Consider the following 26,064-nt stretch of genomic DNA (forward strand, 5'->3'; position numbering starts at 1 on the left):
CAACCTAATACCTCTTACTCCAGCGCAGGTCACCCGTCCAAACACACCCTTACTTGATTCAAGTAACACAATTGGAATTGAAGTCCTATCCTATCCAATTGGAAGATATATCAGTAAAACCAAATTGAACTTCCATTGGCCTATTTCCCAATGAAGGAGAACTATGATAATTGGCGGGCATTCCATCACCAAATTATACCCAGGAGACAATGACAAACAACAGGATTTACTAAACCCATAATCTCAAAGCAGGAGAATTGTGAAGATTATGAAGGATTCCTTCACCCTACCATACCCAAGGGACGATGGTGAACAACAGGACTTACTAATTTCACAATCTCAAATCAGGAAAAGAATATACTCAAAGCTATTGCAGATCTACTGTAATTTAAGTCACAATAAATCATTAAAAACTGAAAGTATTCCTCAAATATTAAATTAGAATCCATAGAGTTCAACATAAACATGAATCAAAGCAATAGAAACATCCTATCATGCTACAAGCCTCAGTTCTTAGCCCTAGCTAAGAGGTTTAACCAGCCATAGACATGATTGTACCGAAGTCTCTTCAGAAAAACATGAAAACAACTAAGGAAGAAGAAGAAAAACTCTTGGCGATGGTTTCTCCATCATTTTTCTCCACTCCTTAAACCTTGTAAGATGTCTAGGAACATCCTAGGGAGTCTTATTTATAGTTGTGGAACTCCAACTTTCACACCTAGTTGGAAAACTCTAGAAACGGCCTCAAATTTACGTAGTTTACTAAAATAGATTTACTTTATGCAGTTTTTCAAAATAGACTTCACTCTGCACAATTTCACAAAATGACCCAGAGTTTCAGAATATACTTTTTCAGGACGATTTCAGAATTCCTTTTCTTTACTTCAAATCTTTGATTCTCTTCATTCCTCACTTGGTTTTCTTAGAACTTTGGCATGTGAATTCTTCAATCTTGGTCTTCTAAGATCCATCCCTTGCCTAGGTGATTCTTAAGCATCAAATCCTTGCTTTTAGCACCCATTTCAATCCAAGCTCGTAAATTCACCTTGCAATATAAACATGAGTAAAATAGATCATTAAGTATTATCATGTTCATAAAACTAAGATATAAATGGGGGATAATATGAAATATTTGACCCTCAACACAATCCTCAACCAGCATTTTGCTAATCCCTAGCAAAGTATGCGAAAAATATTTCGAGAACCATAGGATAATTTCTATAAGCTCAAGTGGTTAAAAAAAATAATCTAAATAATAGAATTCTAAAATACATCAATGTTGTGCATTACCTTCTTCTAAACTCTAGCACTCGGTAAGTTTCATAATCAAGTTCAAAGCATTAAACCTCCAATTAGAACAATTCCAAACATTGAGTTCCATGGGTGTATAATGAAGTCTAGACTTATCACAAAGGTTCAATTCGTCACTTTTATGATAACATTTATAATTAAAAGAGCATTCAGGACAACCACAACCTAAACTGAAACTTGCCTTATAGTTCATCTTTTAGTTCCCTCTTTTATTTCTCTAGCTTTTGATTTTTCCATCGATAGCTTTCATGTTATGTCAACCTTTTTAAAGATCTTTAATAGGTAGCCCTTTTTGACGACAACTGTTTTTTTAGCTGGGTATTTTCTTTTTCTTTTTCTTTTTAATTCTTCCCATTGAACATGATGGATAAATTTCCCAGGTCGGTTCCTTCCATGTTTAATAATCATTAAGTTAACAATTCAATATCAAATTGACACTTTAATATGTAAGCTAGATGTGACATATGAAATCGTGACTTAATCAATGTTTAAAACTTTTAATCAAGGATCAATGACTTAACTTAATTTTGAAATCTCTCAAGTGACTAAAATTCAAGAGACATAAGGCATCAACATTAAGTATCTTGTAGTTCTAATTCATGGAATAACTTCATGATCACTTAAATTTACAAAAAATTTAGAAATTTTTCACAAATTCGCCCAAAGACTAAGAAAATAACTGATTAGTCTGCCTAATCCACACCCCCAACCTAAAATCTACATGGTCCTCAATATAAAAGAGATAAGCATACAATGTAAATGAGGCAACGAAAAGGAATGGGAAGTAGTGGAAAGGTAGTACTTGAAGAAGGAATTCTGAGGTTTTTCTTCCAAAATATCTCAATGTGAAGATGGGTTAACACAAGAATTAAACCATCAAAAGTAAACTTTCCTAAACAACAAAAAGTAAACTATCCTAAACAGCGAAAAACAAACTATCCTAAACGGCGAAAAGCAAACTATCATAATCCTAAATTCTTTGAAAACAATAAGTCTAACTAGGAAAATAGGAGAAAACTACTTAGTCGTACCGTAAGGTTCCTCCTCTAGCCAGTATTTTGTTAAATTTCTCAGTAGGTTTTGTAACAAGATCATCCAAAAGTCTTTTTTTGCAATAGGCTTAGATGCCCTTAAGCATAATTTTCCAGAGAAATTTGTAGACCTTAGCATAAAGTTTCCTTTTAATCTCCTAAGGTGTCCAAAGTACATATGATTCACCTAAGACAGATAGTTTCAGAATTAGCGTAACATGATTAATCAGAGACTATAATAGATAAAATTTAGAGAAATTCTTAGTAGGTGATGTAGTCTCAACATATTCCAAAGTTTTAGGCTTTGGTTTAACTTTCAGCTCCTCCTCCCTTAATGGTAAACATTCAAGATCTAAGGAAGGAGGGGTTTTAGAATAAGGGTTCTCTTGGTCAATAACAACTACCAAGGTATTGTTTTGTAAGGCATTCATTATTTCTTTTATCATGAGATCATCTGAATATGCAAAATATGTCATGAGATCTTTCAGAGAGTTGAGATAGTCAGTTGAGAGATGCTTATTTTCCACATTGAGGTCTGTGATGATATGCCCAATTATTCCTTCATCTTCTCTTAGAATAGAGGGAAACATGATCTCTTGCTCTTCACCTTGGTGAGAGTTAATTGTCACTGGATACATCTCACCCTGCCCTGTATAGACAGATTGTGGATCAGTAGGCGCATTGATGTGAAGACTCTATTCATTGTTACTACTCAGTATTATTAAGTGTTGAAAGCTCAGAAGGTGGCCTTAACTGAGTGGTTTTAAATTCCAGAGTCATCTCGGGTAACTTGTCCATCTCCCTAATCATATTATAATATAAATCAGGAGAGTGGTCTACAAATGCCAAAAAAAAGTCATGCAGTTCACTTGATAAGGACTCTTCCTCCCCATGTAAATCAAATGTGTCAGATGGGTGGATTAAATCATTATGGCCGACAATGTCCTGTATCTCGTGATCACTTTCCTGAACCATAATTGAAATCGATTCCAGTGAATCTTGGGCTGTAAACTCATGATTCTTATTCCAATACTTATCATCTTCCAATTCAGTACAGTTCACAAGTGGGATGAGATTACTTTCCTCACACTTTTCCTAGGTTGAGTTGAGGCTTGAATAAACTAGCCTCTTCCTCCTCATTGAAGTCAAGTGTGTCATATGACTGGAGCATGTCAGTATCATTATATTTAAAAGACACTCATGTCTCTTGATAATTCCTTTGGGCAGTCATCGAGATCGACTCATCTGAAAATTGAGCCGTATGCTCGTTAACACAATTCAACTCTTCATTCTCAATTTCAATACTCTTTACAAGTGAGTTAGGGTCACTTTCCTCGCATTGTGATTCTAAATTGGGTTGACTTCGTAATAACCTAGCCTCTTCAACCTTATCGAGGCGCAATTCAATCGCTTCCAATGATTTCATCATGTATGCGACAAGTTGGTTGAATTATTCTTGATAGTCCGTGAAATTCAAACATAAATTCTCTTAGATCGTTTCTGGTTGGATTTCAAAAGTAGAGGACCTAAAAGAATTGTCACTATGATGTATTATTGGTTCATCTTCCCAACATTGTTGTTTCCACTGATTATAGTCATACGGGTCATAAGTGAGAGAATTTGGTGATTGTTGGTACATATTATCACCCATAATATAATCTCTCATTGTTTTCTTCTTGTCTGATGGGTATAATAGTTCTCACTCCCATGATAACCCCAACAATCGCATACTGTTTTCTTAATCCGTGGGGTGTAATTGTTCTCCCGTATATGATTGCATAAAGACTTCTTAACCAATGGAGCATTGTATTTCATTTGGTTCTCGATGATGTTTCTAGAAGAATTTTGAGACGCAGGTTATTTTCTAACATAATCATCTGACAGCCCTTCACAATTTCTCACATTCTCTATAATTAGCTCAGTATATTGATGTTCCCACTCTTCTATATACATGGTGAAACGATAATTCTAAATCTAATCCTAAAATAGAATAAAAGAAAAATCCTACAACAATATAGAAAGTAGAGGAGAAGTTAGAAGGAGTTTACTGGTTTGAAGAGTTCAAAGTTAGGATCCTACAAAACAAAAAACAATGTTAGTCCCTAAAAAATAAAAAATATAAAAATATAAAAAAAATCTAGAAAAGTCCAAACCTAAAAATAAAACAAAAAATTCGTTCTAAAAATAAGTTAGTTTCTAAAAATAAATTAAGAAAGTTCCTAAATCTAAAAATTGGAAGTTAGTTTCTAGAACAAATTAAAAAAGTTTCTAAATCTAGAAATAAAAAGAAAAGTTAGTTTCTAAATCTAGAAATAGAAAAGAAAAATTAGTTTCTAAAAAAAAAAATAAGAAATCTTTTTAAAAAATTAAGAAAGTTTCTAAGTCTAGAAATAGAAAAAAGTTACCAAATTAGAAGTTTCTATTTTGGGACCCTTCAAAAGAAAATTGAAAGTGAATTAGTATCTACAAAAGAACTAAGAAAGCAACCTAGTTTCTAGAAAAAGAAAAAAAAGTTTCTAAAAATAAAAAGTAAGTTAGTTTCTAAAAACAGAAAAACGAAAGGAAATTAGTTTCTAAAAAAAAATTAAGAAAGTTTCTAAGTCTAGAAATAGAAAGAAGTTACCAAATTAGAAGTTTCTATTTTGGGATCCTTCAAAAGAAAAATGAAAGTAAATTAGTTTCTAAAAAAGAACTAAGAGAGCAACCTAGTTTCTAAAAAAAGGAAAAAAAAGTTTCTAAAAATAAAAAGTAAGTTAGTTTCTAAAAACAGAAAAAGGAAAGGAAATTAATTTCTAAAAAGAAATTAGAAAAGTTCCTAAAAAGTAAAAAATTAGTTTCTAAAAATAATTTAGGAAAGTTTTTATCCTAGAATTAGAAAGTAAATTAGTTTCTAAAAATGAAAAAGAAAAGTTTCTAAACTTAGAAATATAAAGCCAAGTTAGTTTCTAAAATAATTCTGAAAAAAAACCCTAACTTAAAAATAGAAAGTAGAAAAATCATAATCTTAACCTAATTCCAAAACTAATCAAATCCAAAAAACACAATTGTCAATCCCAGGCAACGACGCCAAAAACTTGTTCATAACCCAAAGTGTAGGGTCGCGATGTAGTAATAATCTCGGTAAGATCAAGGTCAAATCCATAAAGACTGAAACTTGTACGTTTCTGAAATTAACTAGAAGAAGATGTGAAACTAATTTTGAAGTATTTGAGAGAGTAATTGTGAATAGAGTAATTAAAATTAAGAATTTAAAAGTAGGAACTAGGGTGTCAAGGATCCACTTGTAGTGATCAAAGAGCCTTCTTACTTGATTCAAGTAACATAATTGGAATTAAAGTCCTATCCTATCCAATTGGAAGATATATCAATAAAAGCAAATCTGAACTTCCGTTGATCTATTTCTCAATGAATGAGAACTATGATAATTGGCAGAAATTTCATCACCAAACCATACCTAGGAGACAATGGCAAACAACAGGATTTACTAAACGCATAATCTCAAAGCAGGAGAATTGTGAAGATTATGAAGGATTCCTTCGCCCTACCATGCCCAAGGGATAATGGTGAACAACAAGACTTACTAATTTCATAATCTCAAATCAGGAAAAGAAGATACTCAAAGCTATTGCAGATCTACTATAATTTGAGATACAATAAATCATTAAAATCTAAAAGTATTCCTTAAATATCAAATTAGAATTCATGAAGTTCAACATAAACATGAATCAAAATAATAAAAACATCCCATCATGCTATAAGCTTCACCTCTTAGCCCCAGCTAAGAGGTTTAGCCAACCATAGACATGATTGGACCAAAGTCTCTTAAAAAAATATGAAAACAACTAAGGAAGAAGAAGAAAAACACTTGATGACAGCTTCTCCACCATTTATCTCCACTTCTTAAACCTTAAAAGATGCTTAGGAACATCCTCGGGAGTCTTATTTATAGTTATGAAACTCCAACTTTCGCACCTAGTTGGAAAATTTTAGAAACCGCCTCAAATTTACGTAGTTTGCTAAAATAGACTTTACTCTACGCAGTTTTTCAAAATAGCTTTCACACTATGCAATTTCACAAAATGACCAAGAGTTTCATAATATATTTTTTTAAGACGATTTCAAAATTCCTTTTCTTCATTCAAATCTTTGATTCTCTTCATTCCTCACTTGTTTTTTTAGATATTTGGCATGTGAATTCTTCAATCTTAGTCTCCTAAGATTCATCCCTTACCTTAGTGATTCTTGATCATCAAATCTATGCTTTTAGCACCCTTTTCAATCCATGCTCTTAAATTCACCTTGCAACACAAACATGAGTTAAATAGAACATTAAGCATTATTATGTTCATAAAACCAAGATATAAATGAGGGATAATATGCAATATTTGACCTTTAACAACAAGGCGGGGCTTATGACGTTAAATAAAACTATTAAAGTCATTTTTGTAAACCTATTTGCTTCCAATGATTTTCTATAACCAAGTAATGACGTGAGAGTACATGTGTTGTTCACCTCCAAGGCTTGGATTTCTGTAATCCTGGCTTCACACCATTTTAAATCCTTCATAACCTGATTGGCATGATGAGAAGAAAAGTGCTTATCATAAGACATGAAGTTAGATAGACAATGGAATCTACTTGATAATTTGTTGAAGAGAATTATAATTAGCCACGAGCTATGATTGTGGGTCACTTGAGGCTCAGAATTTCATCATTTTTTTTTTTTGCCAAAGTACATATTTTAATGGATTTATTGAATCGTTCTATCAAATATGACATATATATATATATATATATATATATATATATATATATATATATATATATATATATATATATATATATATATATATATTAATTTGGAACATTAAAGTTGATTTAGTAATCAAATTCAAATTTTTATAAATATACTATAGAATTTTAATACATTCTTATTTTTGTGCACTCTGAATACAAGCTACCAATCACAATTGAGCATTTGAAAATTACCTTGATTTGTAATTTAGATATCAATGCATTTCAAATAAAGCTAAATTACTAAATATCAGGGCTCTACAACACTTTTAAAACACCCAAGCTCTTTGTAGCACAGCATGTTTATTAGTAAATCCACTCGATTGGTCTATCAAGTAAGAACCATCCAATCCATGTTTATATGTTAATATTTTGTGATATACATAAATATCATCCCAATAAAAATGTCCCATGGGCCACAACATCATGAGCAATGTTCAACTACTCCTAAAATCTCTAAGTTCACATGTTGTGGCCCATCTGAGTTCGGGGTGGGCTCGCCGAACTGGTGGTCCCCCTGCCACTTGTTGGCCTATCCGGCGGGGTCCTGTGGCTACAGATTATAACCATAGTCATAAGTACCATATGAAATTGCAGTGAAGACCGCTTTAGTTGAAGTAAGGATATGTCAATATGTCCTAGAGGGAGGTGAATAGGACTTTTTAAAGTTTTTATGATTTATTAAAAATCCTATTACACTAATCCTAATGATAGACGCTTATCAGGATTACTCAAGAATAACTCTACTGGCTTCTAAGCCTGGTAGAGGATCCAATCACAAACTATTCAAGAAGTGAACAATATATAAACTAGTTTATGATGGATATGATTGTATATGTGTGTGAAGTGTGATCTCAGATATTCAGATATGAAAATATTGAAGTAAATTATACAATCAACAGAATAGCAATCTCAAACACAGTCATTTTTATAGTGGTTCGACTACTTATCTACTCCACTCTCGGTAACCGCACTCAACCCTTGAGTGTACCGGATTTCACTAAGGAGGTTTCATAGCAGTTCACCTCAAACCTAAGGTTTTAAATCAGCTTCACCTTCAACCTTTACAACCTACATTGAGGCTGACTGTTTATGCTCTCACGAGCAAGGGTCAACACGACGCATCCACTTTTAGGCACACTAGCCAAGGATCTTCCACAAGACCCTAACTAAGGTTTTACGCGGTTTACCTCAAACCTAAGGTTTCACACGGTTCACCTCAAACCTAAGGTTTTGACTGGTTCACCTTCAACCAGATGTTTATACTCTCCACAGAGCAAGGGTCCACACAACGCACCCACTATGTACACTCCCGCCAGAGGCCTCCTAGAGGACTTGCAGGGGTGAGAAACACCTTAGACCCAATCCTACAAAGGAATGATCACAAGTGTCTTCTGGACTCTACTTACTTACAAATAAGTGGATGAGCCCCATTCAGCACATTAATGAAAATCTCCTCCTTGTTGATGAAGAATCTTTGACTTCCTTGATCTGCAACACAAATGATGTACCAATACGAGGCTTCAGGTTGGGTCAAGGTTAAGATGGAATCCTACTCTATAAAATATTTTCGTATAAGGAAGATAGTGATTCCAGTTATGCATTCAATGCATCCCAGCTTAATAATTTGTCATTAAGGTAGTAGCTGAAGGATCCTTGAATGCGGAAGTTCATTCCCCAATCCACTCTATTGAATATCAATGATGAGGGTGGATTGGAGGTTGAACTTCCTTGAGAGAAAAGGCTTTGGGTATATGATATAAGGTAAAACACTCAAAAGCATTCTCTTCTTTCTCTACCAGCAACAATAGATAAGTTCTCTTTATATAGACAAAAGGTTCCAACGAATATAAAACGGTCACATTTATGACAGAGTTCGATATTATCGAGCGTATACTCTCGATAGCATCGACTGGCCGCTCGATGAACCAAACTCAAATGTTATATGCTTTTGAAACCTTTTGCCAGCTGGTCGAGGGAATCAATACAAGCATCGATGTCATCGGATTTCGAATTCCGATATTATCGATACTAGGATTGATTTCTCGACATTTGAAAAATAAGAGAGACTTATTTTGAAATATTTAAGGTTTACAAGAATGATCAAGGGACCTTCGAGATCATCAGAATTTGAATGTCGATGATATCGATAGAGTGTTGAAGCATCGATAAATCCAAAGGATTTTTGTTTAAGCTTGCTCGATAGTTCTATCCCTGTTCGATGATATCGAAACTATACCGATATCATCGATATTTGAATATTGATTCTATTGAGGGACCCCAGATCATAGATAAATATCCTGAAGTATTTTGCTGGAAGACTAGGCGCCCATGACCGAAAATATCGAGAGCCCTCCGATATCATCGAGATTTGAACTTCGATGGTATCGAGAATGACTTCGATATATTGATGCACATGTAATTTTCTTAAGTAAAAATAGGGGTGCCGGAGATCAGTCTATCGATATTATCGAGTCACTTTCGATTGACTCAAGATTTAAATATCGATGATATCGATGGGTAGATCGATATATCAATAAATCAGTCTAGAGATATATGTGATTGCTGGACACTTTTGTCCTCATTTCGATGATATCGTTTAAGCATCGAGGACATCGACAGAGCAGGTCGATTATATCGAGACGTGTATCGATAAAATCGATAAAGCAAGAAAAACTTAGAGATTTTCTGTTTTCGAAAAAAATTTCTCACTTATAAACCCTATAATGTTCTAATTTGTTTTAAGAGTTTTATATACCTGGTGTTTTGGGACATGGGATGTGAGGCTTAGATTTACCTGAGGCGAGCTTGCACACATCCCGGTTGAGGTAGACACTTGAATTGATCTTCCTATGAGGCTCTGCAGTCTGTCCGACTCAACACTCACACTAATTGACAAACCAGGGCACTTTCACCATAAGCTGGTTTGGCGGCCTCTCCCCCCCACTCATATATATATATATATATATATATATATATATATATATATATATCTTTTTCACACATACTCATGCCTTGTTTTGTTTGGCATTGAGACCAAAATTGAAGTATATCCGCACCTCAACTGGACCATACCACATGAAATAATGGAAGCATTGATTTCCACTGTTGAAACCTTTCTAAGGCACACAGTGATGTTTATTTTTCATCCAACCTATTCATAAGATCAAACAGAAATGGATGAAGGGAAAAAACCAAATTTTAGCATGATCTAAAACTTACGTGAGCCTCGAGAACTTTTTAACGGTAGAAATCAATTCACACTATTTACGTTAGTGTGGTCCATTTGACCTTTTTATAGGCTTAATTTTTGGGTTAAAGCCATAAAATTACCTGGTAAAATGGATGAACAAATTGAATAAAATGCATGAACGAAGGTGGGCCCCATGGAGTTTGCTCAATATGCTTAGGGTACTGAGTTACTCAGTGCGCAATTCGCTTCCTGACGCTCCTTGAACTCTGAGTTGCACGAATGGTTCAAAAGATATCAAAGTTATATGGCCTCGCGGTTATGTATTTATTATATCCAGAACGTTCATCCATAGTTCAAGACCATTTCAGAGCATTATCAAACAAAAAAAATCATATTCAAAGATCAACTGGACCACACCACAAATAGCAGTGGGGAAATTGATTTTCACTGTTAAAAATTTCATAGGGTCCACCATAACGTTTATTTACCATTCAATCTATTTATAAGGTCACAAAGACCTGAATGAAGAGGAAAAACAAATTTCATATTGATCCAAAACTTATCTGACCCCTAAATATTAAGTGAGGCAAACTAGAAATTGAGCGGGGCAAACTAAATATTGAGCGGGGCAAACTGATAATTGAGAGGGAAAAACTAGAAATTAAGCGAGGCAAACTGAAAATTGAGCGGGGCAAATTGAAAATTGAGTAGGGCAAATAGAAATTGAGTGGGGAAAACCAAAAATTGAGCAGGGCAAATTAGAAATTGAGTGGAGCAAATTGAAAATTGAGCGAGACAAACTAGAAATTGAGCGGGACAAACTAGAAATTGAGCAGGGCAAACTAAAAATTGAGCGGGGCAAACTAGAAATTGAACGGGGCAAACTGAAAATTAAACGGGGCAAAGTAGAAATTGAGTGGGGAAAACTGAAAATTGAGTGGGGCAAACCAGAAATTGAGCAGGGCAAACTAGAAATTGAGTAGGGCAAACTGAAAATTGAGTAGGGCAAACCAAAAATTGAGTGCGGCAAACTAAAATTTGAGTGGGGCAAACTGAAAATTGAGCAGGAAAAACTAAAAAATGAGATGGGTAAACTAGAAATTGAGCGGGGTAAACTGAAAATTGAGTGAGGCAAACTGAATTTTGAGTAGAGAAAACTAGAAATTGAGCGAGGCAAACTGGAATTTGTAAAATCATGTTTGGTGGACCATGAAATTGTATTCAACGGACCAAATTCACAATGAATGTCATTTAGTTGTATACATATATAAGTAAAAGTCACATGTAAATGGTGTATATGGATAAACGTGATAGATAGATGCATGCATCAATGTGGGGCCCACATTTTTACTGGATTTCAAAATCCATGGAAATCCTACATGGACCAAATGCAAGCATCAGTTTGCCCCGCTTAATTTGTAGTTTGCCCCGCTCAATTTTTAGTTTGCCTCACTCAATTTCTAGTTTGCCCCACTCAATTTCTAGTTTACCCCACTCAGTTTTCAGTTTACCCCGCTCAATTTCTAGTTTGCCTCACTCAATTTTCAGTTTGCTCTGCTCAATTTTTAGTTTGCCCTGCTCAATTTCTAGTTTGCCCTGCTCAATTTCTAGTTTGCCCCACTCGATTTTTGATTTGCCCCACTCAATTTCTAGTTTGCCCCGCTCAATTTCTATTTTCCCCTGCTCGATTTTCAATTTGCCCCGCTCAATTTCTAGTTTTTCCTGCTCAATTTTCCATTTGCCTTATTCAATTTCTAGTTTGTCCCGCTCAATTTTCAGTTTGCCTCGCTCAATTTCTAGTTTGCCCCGCTCAATTTTCAGTTTGCCCCGCTTAATTTTTAGTTTGCCCTATTCAATTTCTAATTTTTCTCGCTCAATTTTCAGTTTGCCCTACTCAATTTCTAGTTTACCCTGCTCAATTTCTATTTTTCCCTACTCAATTTTCAGTTTGCCCTGCTCAATTTCTAGTTTGCCCCACTTAATTTTCAGTTTACCCCGGTCAATTTTTAATTTGCCCCGCTCAATTTTCGGTTTGCCCCTCTCAATTTCTAGTTTGCCCTGCTCAATTTTTGGTTTGCCTCGCTCAATTTCTAGTTTGCCCTGCTCAATTTTCGGTTTGCCCCGCTCAATTTCTAGTTTGCCCTGCTCAACAATTTTCGGTTTGCCCTGCTCAATTTCTAATTTGCCCCGCTCAATATTCAATTTACCCCACTCAATTTGTAGTTTGCCTCGCTCAATTTTTAATTTACCCCGCTCAAATTCTAGTTTAACCTGATCAATTTTCAGTTTGCCCCGCTCAATTTCCAGTTTGCCCCGTTGGATTGGCTAATGTAAGTTCTGTGGGTCTTATCATGAGGTATGTGTTATATCCAAACCGTCCATCCATTTGGTGAGCTCGTATTAAGGCTTAAGACTAAAAATAAGATAGATCTAACTATCAAGTGGACCACACTGTAAAAAGCAGTGGGGGAGTGAACGTCTACCATTGAAACCCTTTTAGGGGTCAGAGAAGTTTTGGATCAATATGAAATTTGTTTTTCCTCTTCATTCAGGTCTTTGTGACCTTATGAATAGATTGGATGGTAAATAAACGTTATGGTGGACCCTAAAATAAACAGTACAGTGGGCCTTAGGAGTATTTTAATGGTGGATATCCAATCACTATTGTCTTAGTATGGTGTGGTCCACTTAAGATTTATATTCTTATCATTTTTTATATCAAGCCCTGAAATGATCTGTAAAAATGAATGAACGGAATGGATGAAGCAAATACATCATGGTGGGGCCCACATAGCACCGACCATTAGCCACGGGGCTGGTGGCAAGAGAGTAGTCAATCCGTTCCCCAGACGCGAATTAGGTACCGACGGGTTGAGTAGCGAGTTGGGTACTGAAGTGACGTCACCAAGTTCTATGGACCCCACGATGATGTATGTGTTATATTCACACCGTCCATCCATTTTTAAATATCATTTTAGGGTATGAACCAAAGAATGAGACAAATAAAAATCTGTAGCAAACCCCACCAAAGAAAACAGTGGGGAGAGTGATTCCTACAGTTGAAACTATCCTAAGGCCCATTATAATGTTTATTCGAAATCCAACCTGTTCAAAAGTTAAAAAAGACATGAAATAAGGGAAAACACAAATATCTGCTTGATCTAAAACTTTGTGGCCTTTAGAAGTTTTTAATGGTGGGTGTCAATGTCCCACTGTTTTGTGTGCTGGGGTTCAATGGAGATTTGGATTTAACTCATTCTTTGGATATTGCCTTAAAATGATCTCTCCAAATGGATGAAAGGTGTGGATACAAAAAATACATCATGGTGGGGCCACGAGCGTCTGCGCTCGTCTTGGCACCGCGGCCAATCCGCTTCCGAAAGGAAGGTAGGAGTATTTTGGTCATTATATGTTTGTCCGTACATCCAACGTCTAAGTTGGTAAGTTAAATTTTGTAGAGCTCATAAAAAACGCTAGATAAAAGGTGACGGCTACAGTGGTAAATTTTCCTTTACTTGGGAATGGATTTGGTGATGCCTGGTACACAACACATCAACTTCGTTAGGCTGCGATTGTGCAGCCTACCCTGATGATCTTTTGTATATCCATGCCGTTCTTTCATTTTCTCAGATCATTTTAGTGAATGATCTAAAAAATGAAGCATATCCAAATCGGAGGGGTATCACACCAAAGGAAACAGCAGTGATTTGATGCTTACCATTAAAAACTTCTTGCGGGCCACAAATATTTTTAATCAAGCTAATATTTTTGTTTTTCCTTCATTCAGATCTGTGTGACATGATGAACAGGTTGGATGGCAAATAAACATTACCATAGGCCTTAGAAGTTTTTAATTGTGGCCGTTCAATTTCCACTGTTTACTGTCCATGCACTAAAATGAGCTGGCAAAACGGATGGACAGCGTGGATATACAACAAATACATCAGGGTCGGCCCGAAGTTCATGGCCTCAGCAAAGTCGGTGTTTCTCCGGCCTCACCGAATCCGCTCGACTTGGAGTGCGTAGTGTAGAACAAAGCACGTTGGCACCTTCATCCAGGGGCAAAACTCTGTGGGCCCCACAATGATGTATGTGTTTTATCCATGCCGCCCATTCATTTTTCCAGATCATTTTAAAGCATGAGCTCAAAAATAAGATAAATCCAAACCTCAAGTGAACTACACCATAGGAATTAAATATTTACCATTGAAAAGTTCTTGGATGGGAAATAAACACCATCGTGGGCTCAAGGAAGTTTTCAACTGGGTTTCATTAACTATGGTTTGATTAAGCTTTGGATCATCTCATTTTTGGGCACATTCCATCAAATAATCTGACAAAATGAATGTGCAGGAGTTTTCCACGTATATACAAGACCCACGTCGGTGCGGTGTTTTTATGCGGTGTTACCCGGTAACACCTTAGGGCCCATTTGGCCGGGTGGATTGGAAGGTATTGAATGGCATTAGGGTATCCAAGGTAATGATGGTGTTGTCAGTGGGTTGTCTTAAAATCCAAAGGATTGCTATATCTCGGATTGCTATATCGAGTCTGTTTGGCTCGCCCGGCCAATCCCGAGATTAAACCTTCCCGTCCCTTTTAATCCCTCAAAGCAAACATGTCCCAGGCAAATTTGAACGGATTAGGGTGGATTGGATGGGATTTAAAGGTAATGATGATGTTGTTAGTGGATTGTCTTAAGATCCATGGGATTGCTATATCCTGGGATCAGTTCAATCAGTCTGTTTGGCATGCTCGGCCAATCCCGTGATTTAACTTCCAATCCCTTCCAATACCATCCAATCCCTTCCAATCCACCTGACCAAACGGGCCCTTAATGGGTATTACCATTACCATAGTGCCCACATTAATGATGTACCATGTATCCGCTCCGTACGTCCATTTTTCCAGCCTATTTTTGATGTGGCACCAAAAAATAAGTAGAAAAAAAAAAAATCTCGGGTGGACCACACCATAGGAAGTAGTGGTGATTGAAAGATCACTACGATTAACAACTCTGTTAGTGTGGTTTGATTTCAAAATTGGTCACGTGATTAGTGTAGGCGTGTCAATATTGAATGTGTGGTGCAATTCCAGGCAAACAACTATGATCCCAAGCTCTAAGATAGGCATATATTTTGGAAATCGACCATATATGATCGAGTGCTAATAAGATCGGTAGCACATTCAGCCATTTGCATAGTGTTTAGACGATCGAGATGGGGATCCGTTATCTGAAAATGCGTCATAATGCTATCTTCCATACGAAAGGATTTTTTTCTTTTCAATACAGATAAAACAAAAAGAAAATTCTTACAATTAGTAGTGGAGAGCAACTACAGAACGCCCATCTGGATGAAGAATTATGCTTGATACTCGAATTAAATCCATCGTAGACTTGATTTATAGCTGAAATCAACAAATACTTAATTATTACTACGGATTACACTAAGGAATGTTAATAACATATAAATGTAAATATTACACTAAGGAATATAAATGACTGACAAAGATAAAAGGGTTACATTAAGGAATGTAGATGACTGATAATTGAAAGATAAATTTATTTTGGTTAGTATGAAACAATTTCTTTTATTACATTCCCTTACTATTTATAATCTTAACCTGATCACCTGAATGCTTCCTACGTTCTGACAGTTGTTATAATTGTTTCAGCAATAATTGCTTCTAATCCTGTTAGCACGACTAATTTTCGCTCAAGTACTTTCTTTTTATCGATGACATTATGTTGCGCAATAAATACCAGTCGTATTGCTGCAAAATTCTCTTCACACACCTCTAAAGATCTTTAAATACACTACGCAACTTTCATATAGTTACACACAACCTCTCCTAATTAGTTCTCGTATGAATTGTCAGAAATAGAGATGAACAACGTAATGTTTCTTTTCCGTCCAAGTAATGTCAACCAAACCTAGATGAAGCGAAAATATAAAGATTGGACTGATCTAAAACTTTTGTGCCCACAAAAACTTTTATTGGTCATTCACCACTATTTCCATCGGAGTGGTCCATCTAAATTTTTTTATCTTCTTAAGTTTTGGGATCACATCCTTAAATGAGGTGGAAAAATGAATGAACGGCGTCAATATACAAAGTATTCTTTTATGTGGGCCCACACGGTGAGGGTAACACCCACTAAGGTGTTGGGTGTTACCCGAGTAACACCTAATACCGTCCCACCATCTCTCTCATTATGCAATCTTTCATTAATGAGACTATGCAGAGCCAGTAGGAATTGCATGGCTAAACTCACTGCTCCTGTCATGCATCGCTTGCATGCCCTCGATATTTCCATTTGTCTTTTTGGTTTTTCGATATCGACATCCACACTCCCTCTTTTTTTCCTTCAGATGATACAATCTTATAACTTTCTTTTGTCATAATACTACAAGTATATGAAGAAAATGGTTGTATCTAGCAATAAATAATAGTGGAGATAGCAGTTCACTGCATCGTGTTATTCTAGAAATTATATTTACACCCACCTAACTGATAATCACACATTTTTGTACTTTAAGAAGTAAAAGTAGAGTTGAGGTAAGCACAAACATGCACCAGGCACTCATCAACACATGGGAGCAGATCAGGTATTACAAGGGCTGAAAGTTGGGTGGGTTCAACCTGACCGACCTATGACTGACCTGACATTGGGTTAGGCTCAGGCAGGAAGTATCGGGTTTGGTCTCAAGCTTGGGCCATACAAACACCAACCCGATAAAACTTGGGTCAGTCTCAAGTTGTCCGACCCAACTCGAACATGATTGATATCTATATATATATATATATATAGTTACTAATAAGTTATAATTGAGTGTGGATCATTGGTGTTGAAGGCATAGAAAATTCCAAGGTCGGGTCTCATTGGTCCATGTCATTTCCTATGACTCAAGCTAATAAGATATGCCGAATTTTTCTCTCCCAAAATGGATTGCGTGCTACACAACACAACTTTTAAAGGAGTAGTTGTCTTATATTTTAGTTTTTGTTTACAAAAATGAAGTTCCTTACAATAAATAAGTACATATATAATTAAGAAAATCATAGGTATAAGAAGTAAGACATGTTTTGAAATATAATAGACTAATGTAATAATGAAAATACTAGCATACATAACCCGCTTTGGGTTGGGCTTGAGTTGAGAATTCTCAACCCAAGGTTGGGTTGTGTTAGGGTTGTGGTACAGGAGCATTGGGTTGGGCTAGGGTTGAGCACCAACCTAACCCAACCCAACTGTCAGCCGTAGTGGGCATTACCATAACCATATGAGACCCACCTTGATGAACGTGTTGTATATCCACACTGTACATCCGTTTTCATTTCATTTTTAGGACTTCTCCAAAATTATGCATATCCAAATCTCGAGTGGACCACACCACTGAAAAATGTGGTGATTGAACATTAAAAACTTATTATGTGCCATTAAAGTTTTGTATCAAGCTGATCTTTGTATTATCCCTTCATCAAGATTTGTTTTAACTTATTAACAGGTTGAATGGTAAGTGGTCATTATAGTGGGGCATTGTTAGTTTTCAATGGTTGTTCATTCAATCATTACTTCTTCCTATGGTGTGGTCGACCTGAGATTTGGGTCTGTTTAATTTTCGGGACCAAATCTTTAAATGATTTGAAAAAACTGATGGACAGCCTAGATACAGAACAAACTAATTAAGGTGCGCCCTACAATCAGGGTAACACCCACCGGTGCGGATTGGATACTGACAAGGTCAGTAGCCAAATGGCTACTGAAGTGACGTCACCAAGCTCTGTGGACCCACAATGATGTATGTGTTGTATCCATACCGTCCAACCATTTTTAGAGATCGTTCTGTGGCATTACAAAGAGAATGAGATATATCTAAATTTCAGGTGGAGCCACCACAGAAAACCGTCGGAACAGTCACACCGACCGTTGAAACATTTATAAGGCCAACCGTGATGTATTTTTGAGATCCAACCTATTCATAAGTTAACATACAGATAGATGAACTGAAAAAAAAATAAACATCAGCTTGATTGGAAACTAATGTGGCCCCTAAAAAGTTTTGAATGGTGGATGTCACTGTCCCCACTATTTTCTATGGTGGGGTCCGCTTGAACTTTAGATCTATCTCATTCTCTTTGTAATGCCATAAAACCATCTCTAAAAATGGTTGGACGGTATGGATACAACACATACATCATGGTGGGGTCCACAGAGCTTGGTGATGTCACTTCATTAACAATTTGGCTACTGACCTTGTCAGTATCCAATCCGCGCCCAACACCCACTAACCTGTCACCCGGGTCACACCTAATCCGCTCCCTCGACACGTTACCGCACGCCAGCTTGGTGGAGTTGAAATATCCGAGCCTTCCATCAGTTGGGCCCCACCGTCTGTAAGGGTTAGAAAACTGTGCCAGAAAAAAAAAAAAAAATCGTATGTAATTTCTTTTGTTTTGTTTGGCAGGTAATTTATCTGGATCTCATACGGGTGTACCCAGCACTAAGTAGTTACGTGATATCAATACTCTGTGGAGCCCACTATGATGTATGTTATTTATCAACGCCGTACATATGTTATGTCAGCTCATTTTAGACAATGAGCCCAAAATTCAAGCATATACAATGCTTAAGTAGACCACACCACAAGGAAAAGTGGGGATGGTAAATTCCACAGTTGAAAGCTTCCTACGATCCACGGTTATGTTTATTTGTCATCTAACCCTGTTCATAAGATCAGCTTGATCCAAAATTTCTGTGGCCCCAGTTAGCTTTCAACTGTCCACCTTCCTTTGGTGCGGTCCACTTTAACGTTGGATATGTTTTTAATTTGGGATGATGCCTAAAATGATCTAGAAAGAGGTATGGATGCGTCGATAAAATACATGCGTCAAGGGAAATTTACTCCTCCCGGAAGTTCATGCGCAAGGATGCTGGGTGGTGCACATGGGAAATCTGGAAACGGATAGGCCACTCCCCGTGTCAGCCAATGGCTGATGATTGGTGTTATGTGGGACCCACCATGATGTATATGTTGCATCCATGCCGTCCATATATTTTTATAGATCATTTTGCATTATGAGCCCAAAAATGAGGTATATCAAAATCTCAAGTGGACCACATTACAAGAAACAGTGTTAAATGAGCGTCGACCATTAAAAATATTTTAGTGGCCATGAAATTTTTGGATCAAGCTGATTTTTGTTTTTTCCCTTCATCTGGGCCCGTATGACCTAATCAACATAGTGGATGTCAAATAAACAGTACAGTGGGCCTTAGGAGGATTTTAACGGTGGATATCCAATCACTATTGTTTTCATATGGTGTGGTCCACCTCAGATTTATATCACTCTCTTTTTTTAGAAAAAATCATAAAATGATCTGTAAAAATGGATGAAACACATACATCATGGTGGGGCCGACAGAGCACCGACCACCAGCTAAGGGGCTGGTGGCAGGGGGAGTAGCCAATCTGTTTCCGGGAAATCTACTCCGTTCATCCGTTTGGAGAGCTCATTTTACGACAAACGAGCAAAAGCAGGTGGATCCAAAATTCAAATACGCCACACGAGAGGGAAAATTGAGAAAAGAAAATACCTATCTTTTTTTTTCACTCCATCTTGATGTTTACATGCCATCCCAACCCTTTATAAGGTCATTTCCACTACGATGAAGTGAAAATACAAAAATATTAGCCTGAAATAAAGCTTTTATGGCTACAAGAATGTTTCAACGGTTCTCACTGAATCCCCGTGTTTCATCTTATGTGGCCCACTTAAGTTTTGGATCCACCTAATTTTTGGTTGAATATATTAAAATGAGCTCTCGCATGGCGGTGGCCCCCACCCATCGTCATTACAGGGTACTTCTTTCGCGGAAAATCCGCGTCCAGCGGCATACTTGGCTTGGGACGCGGATTTCCTGCTAAAGTCTCTCCAACGATGCTCCTGCGCTGCAAACATAGGTGGTATTACTGTGATGTTGGTGATAAATGCATTCCGTCCATCCGTTGGTTAACTCATTTTAGGACATGAATACAAAAATGACTCGGATCCAATATTCAAGTGTGCCGAAAACGTGAGGATTGAAAGTACACAGGTAAAATATTCATGGGTCATAAAGTTTTGAATCAGGATAATATTTAATGTTTTCAGTTCATCCAGCAGCAACTATGTTATGAAACGGCATTGGAGGCAGGTAAACATCACTGTCGACTCAGGGAGATTTCAACGGTAGGAATTTTCCTACCCACGGTGGGCCCAACCTCGTTTTCCAGGCAGGAACTTCTCGCAGAAGGCTTTCGACAGGAAATCCGCGTCCGGTGGCGTGTGCTTATTTATAAACGTGTCTGTGCTGAGCAAAGATATGCGTTTGCATTTATAAGAGTTCGGTTTGCCTATGCTGCGACTAAGCGTAACCAGCATCTGTCTCCCCTTTTGGCCTACATGAAGAGATGATCAATGATTTAAACCGTCCATCATCTTGAAGACAGAATAATCGATATACATTGTAATAATCACTCTTAAATTTTATCTAGATCTTGTTAATTATTTCAGTCAAATATGAGCCACTGAAAATATTCATTTCAATGATCCACGTTAATCAACGCTTAAAGCTGCGGTTAGAATCACCCTTGATAGTACTCTTCCTAGTACGGTTTGTGTAGAGGAGTATCCAGACAAATGGACGGTGCGAATCATCAGAACAGAGAGGCATGTAGCCCCATTTAGAAATAGCTACGCTGGTTTTCCTGATTGAACTTAGCGAACTGTTTATCCGAAAAGAGGTGTACGTACAAGCTACCTAATATTTTGGATTCTAATTTCGTACCACGGACCTCAACCGTTTTCAACACCGTTGTTTAAGCAGCTGCCTGAAACACGCAAGCTCGTTGGACCCACAATATTTAAATCCACTCCATCCATCAGGTGACAATGATGATTTGAATCGTAGGTAGAAAATATTATCCTGAAAAAAAACTCTGTTGGGCCACACCAATAAAAATGTGTGAATTGTGTACTAAAACCTAGTTCATTTGGTGTGGCCCAATGAGCTCTCGATCAAGATGATTTTGGTACCTTACCTTCATCCTAGTGAGTTACACATTATTAACAAGTTTGATGGAGGATACATACTATGCTGATCCTGTACACAGAATAATAGTGGGAACTCCATTCCGATTGTTCCCTTGGTGTGGCTCACCTAAGTACTGTATATTACTATCTATTTTTCCTGGATCCTTGCTGAATGTTCTCCTAACCCTCAATTGAGGTTAGAATCTGATGAACGGATCAGATTTTACTTATAGAGTGGGGGTGGGGTGTATAAAGTTTGGAGTTTCAAGAGCTTCCTAATAAAACTGGTAAGCTAGGGGGCTTGAATTTGGAATGAATTGGAATACACAGGACAATTAGCATAGGATCAATGTAAATTAAAATATTCAATCGTGTTAGGTGGCTTGTAATTAGAATTCATTAGAATTCAAAAATTATGTTTGAACGATGGTTTTCTTCAGCATATTTATAAGAACTTAATTTATTTTATTAACTAAATCAACTTTAATATCTCATATTAATATACATATGTGGTATTTGAGAGAACTAAGGTACTAAGCCCATTGAAATGTATACTTTGGCAGAAAATGAGAAAATTGTGGGCCTCAGGTGAGCCACAAACATAAAGATCACAAATGAGTGACTGATCACCAACATTTCTTAACCATCCATTTAGATGGCTAAGGTCTGGACTGTTCAAATCATTTTATTAGTGTGATTTTAGTAAAATAGTTGATTATTGAATTATTTCAGAGTATCATCTGTTATACGTGAAAGCTTGGTGGAGCTAAGGAATTATGGCTAAGTCCTGGGGGGGTGGGTGGGGTGATTATGATCAAATAAAAATTTTACTTTTAAATATAATTGCCTACATAAATTAATATATAAATTAAGTTAAATAAAATGATTAACTCTAAAGCTTCCAAGCCAATAGATAGTTTAATCCCATAAATTACAAATGATATGCATTCAAGCGGCTAGTATATAAATATGATAATGTACATGTGTGTGTAGGATGTATTACCTATCAACTCCTAGTATTCATCTAATAATGTATACATATAATTAAACATTCACTATATAAGCATAATCAAATAAGTCCTCAGATACAATCATAAATACAAGCATGTATATTGGTTTAGTTTCCCTACTCCACTCCCAGAGGACGCACTCAACCCATGAGTATACCGGATTTTACTATCAGAGGTTTAAAATCAGATTCACTTCTAACCTTTACAATTCTACATAGAGATCAACTCCCATAAGATACTCTACATAGTTTTTTTATAATCTCTCAACGAACCTCAATTCTTACACAAGGACTTACTGACGTATACTCCTGGCGGAGGCTCTCATAAGAGACTTTATTTGATTTTCTATAGGCCAACCAAAAATCTCGGTCTTAATCTAAGGACTTACGTTTACTCTCATCGGAGGCTCTCATGGAGACTAAAACGTACACACCTATGTTTGATGAATTCAACCCTACACAAGAGCCTACGTCCTACAAAAGAACCTATTCGAGTTTGGGTCACAAACTCTTACCCTCAATCCTACAGAAGGAAAGAGGTTATGGACTCACTCAATGACACTTACTAATCGAATTGAGTCCCTTTGATGCATCGTTCTTAGGTCGTTTATTGAAAGCTCACTTGTGCTTGAATCCACTCCTTAATTGTTCCCCCGATCATGATGTCGATACTTTGTTAAGGCTTCAGCTACAAGATCAAACACCTTGCATGTGATTCTCCGATGAGGTGAGCAAGGTGATAGGATGTTGTGTAGAATCTCCTATAACTAATGGAAAGTTGTAAAGCATAAGGTATTCACCAAGAAAGGTCTTCTAAATGATTTAGAAAAAGGGTATACCAATATGATTAGGTGTAATCTCTAAAAAACAAGGTGGAGATTGAGTTTATCTTTAACTTTGAGGTTGGAATCCTCATTAGAGTGTTAAAGTTTAAGAAGATTAATCAAATCTTATGGAATATGGGGCTTAGGTGTGGGATATGATTCGGGATTTACCTAAACTTCCACTACCAGAAACTGGGCAAAGGCTACGGATAAAATCCGTAGCCATAAACCTATGGCTACGGTTTTAGTCCATAGCACGACCGTAGTCGTAGGTGCCATAACAATAAGTCTTAAATCTATGGCTACAAATTTAATTCGTAGCTATAGGTTACAATAGCTATAGATTTAATCCGTAAAAATGATTTCTGTAGTGAAAAGCGCATATAACTACGGATATTATTTGTAGCTAAAAGTAGTGTTGGATCCGTAGCAATATGCTGAATTTAATAACGACTACAGTTGTCAGATAACTAGCTACGGTCAATATCCGTAGCGATTTCCTACATTAAAAATAAAAAAATTAGAATCATTTGTTCATTCAATTACCACCTGCATAATGATTCATTCATTCAATTACATTCATTCATTCAATTACAATCCTTCATTCAATCAATTACAATTATAATTATAATAATGCTGAAAATACAAATCTTACTAAAAATACAAATTTTGGTGAGTCTGTGTGTACTCGCATATGGCCAGCTGGTACATCCTTCATTCTACCCTTTGGCTTCATTAGAGAAATTTTCTTGACTTCACCCTGAAATTTCAATGATAAAGAATTGAAAGAGAAGATAGATTTTGATGGTATGGTATTTTTTTCATAAGTAAATAGGCCTTTTTCAGCCATCAGCCCATCTCCTACCTGAAGAATAAAAAACCGATTGTTGTTCAAGTCTACTCCTTTTCCTTTCAATTTCTTAGTGACCTATGTAAAATTACTTCCACGGTCATTTATGTAGTACTTTGAAGAGTTATCTCGAAATGCAACTCTATTGATAATAAAGTCACTTCCTGCAACAGCTTCATATGTTCCATCATCCTACAAATGGCCATGACATTCATAAATCGGAATGACCATTGGGGATAAAAAAAGACAAAGTAAAAGAAGTGCATCATGTATGACCAATTTCTTTTTTTCTTAATGAATTAATAAAAACTCAAAGAGGAATGAAATTGACACAAAAGGAATGGTCTCACCATATCAATTATCTCTTGAAAGGGAACAGAAACGCCTGCACTGTCCAAGTTTTGGTGATTGGTGATTGGTAGAATAAAAAAGTTGTGACTTGAAGGAAAAAATAAAAAAGAAATACACATTTCAACTTGAACCCTATGAGGAAACAAATGTTACTATTTTTATTCATGATTTTCATAGCTTGCTCTATTGAAAAACACATTTCCATCCTCTACCTTCACAGTGGCATGCAACAATCATTGGATGATGACTACTTGTCTCAAAGTAAAATATCAAGTTACCTCCTTGACTCAAACAAGTAAAATAGATAACTGGACTACTGATTTTTTTTCATGCCTTTTTCCATTAATATCAGATCTCTCATTCTCCACAAGCACATCTTCAGATTTCAACAACACAATTTACGGATCTATGGCATGCATACAAGTGGCAATAGAATCAAGCTAGGAAAACTAAATGTACATATAGATGAATAGATCCAGAAACATACATGCTTCAACAACAAAATAAACCGCATCATCTTTTGAGTATTACAAATAAACCACAATCCCAAAATCATGCTACCAGGATGAGCTTAACTGTTGATTTATGAAGCTGAATGCAAGCCATTAAAGTTCATCATTTTACGCTTTGTTTGGTTGCCACTTCAAGGTGATTTCATCTCATTTAGTTAACAGTATTATGTATTAGAGATCATAGTTTAGTTTATGTAAATTATGGGTTATCAAGAGTTTTTTGTCCTTAATTATGGAAATCTCTAATACACAATTAACGTTAGGATGCCTTTGGTTGCACTAATTGAAATTTCATGATATTTCACCATGAATCAGTCCAGTTCGGTGAAATTTTTCATGAAATTTGGTGCAACCAAATACACCCTTATATAAAATGAGATGGACTCATTTTTAAGTACCAGCCAAACAGGGCCTTATCCATTAAAACTAGCATGGCATATGGTAGTTTTTGTTTTTTGTTTTTTTTTTTTTTTTGTTGGCCTAAAATTCCACTGATTGGATTATCTTAAACACTCAATCAGTTGCCTACATTTTGGTCATTATCCATGCTACATAGAAAATGTCTATTTCACAATCGTTATCACCATAAACATCTTATTTTAGTAATGCTACATGAGGAATACCAAATACAACACTGGTTTTAGAAGAGAAATATAAAGAACAGTTAATCTAAGTCTTCGTGGAGATAAACAAGACCTCGAGCGATCCCTACGATGATCTTGTTTCATCTTTCCCAATTAAGTTCTAGGCATTTGATTGGATCAAATAGAAAGGAGTCGAGGCTTGTTTTGTGAACGTATTCGTAGACAAGCATCTTCTCTTCTCCTTCCAAGCAACAACCCAACAGCCTTACAAGGTTTCTATGCTGAAGCCTAGCAACCAACACTACTTCATTTCTAAGCTCTTGTACTAACGTCCTCGCCAGCCTTTTCACTGCTATTTCTTGACCATCCATTAGCTTCCCCTTGTAAACGGGACCAAAGCCAACTTCACCAAGCATGGCATATGGCAGCTAAAGCAAGCAAAACGTAGCAGAGAAGACAGATGTTTGGAAGGACCATTGAGTGTTTATAAAGGTTGTCCATAGCAGAACATTTTGCTATATTTCAG

Source organism: Magnolia sinica, chromosome 12, assembly GCF_029962835.1.
Source record: "Magnolia sinica isolate HGM2019 chromosome 12, MsV1, whole genome shotgun sequence".
Classification (NCBI taxonomy): Eukaryota; Viridiplantae; Streptophyta; class Magnoliopsida; order Magnoliales; family Magnoliaceae; genus Magnolia; species Magnolia sinica.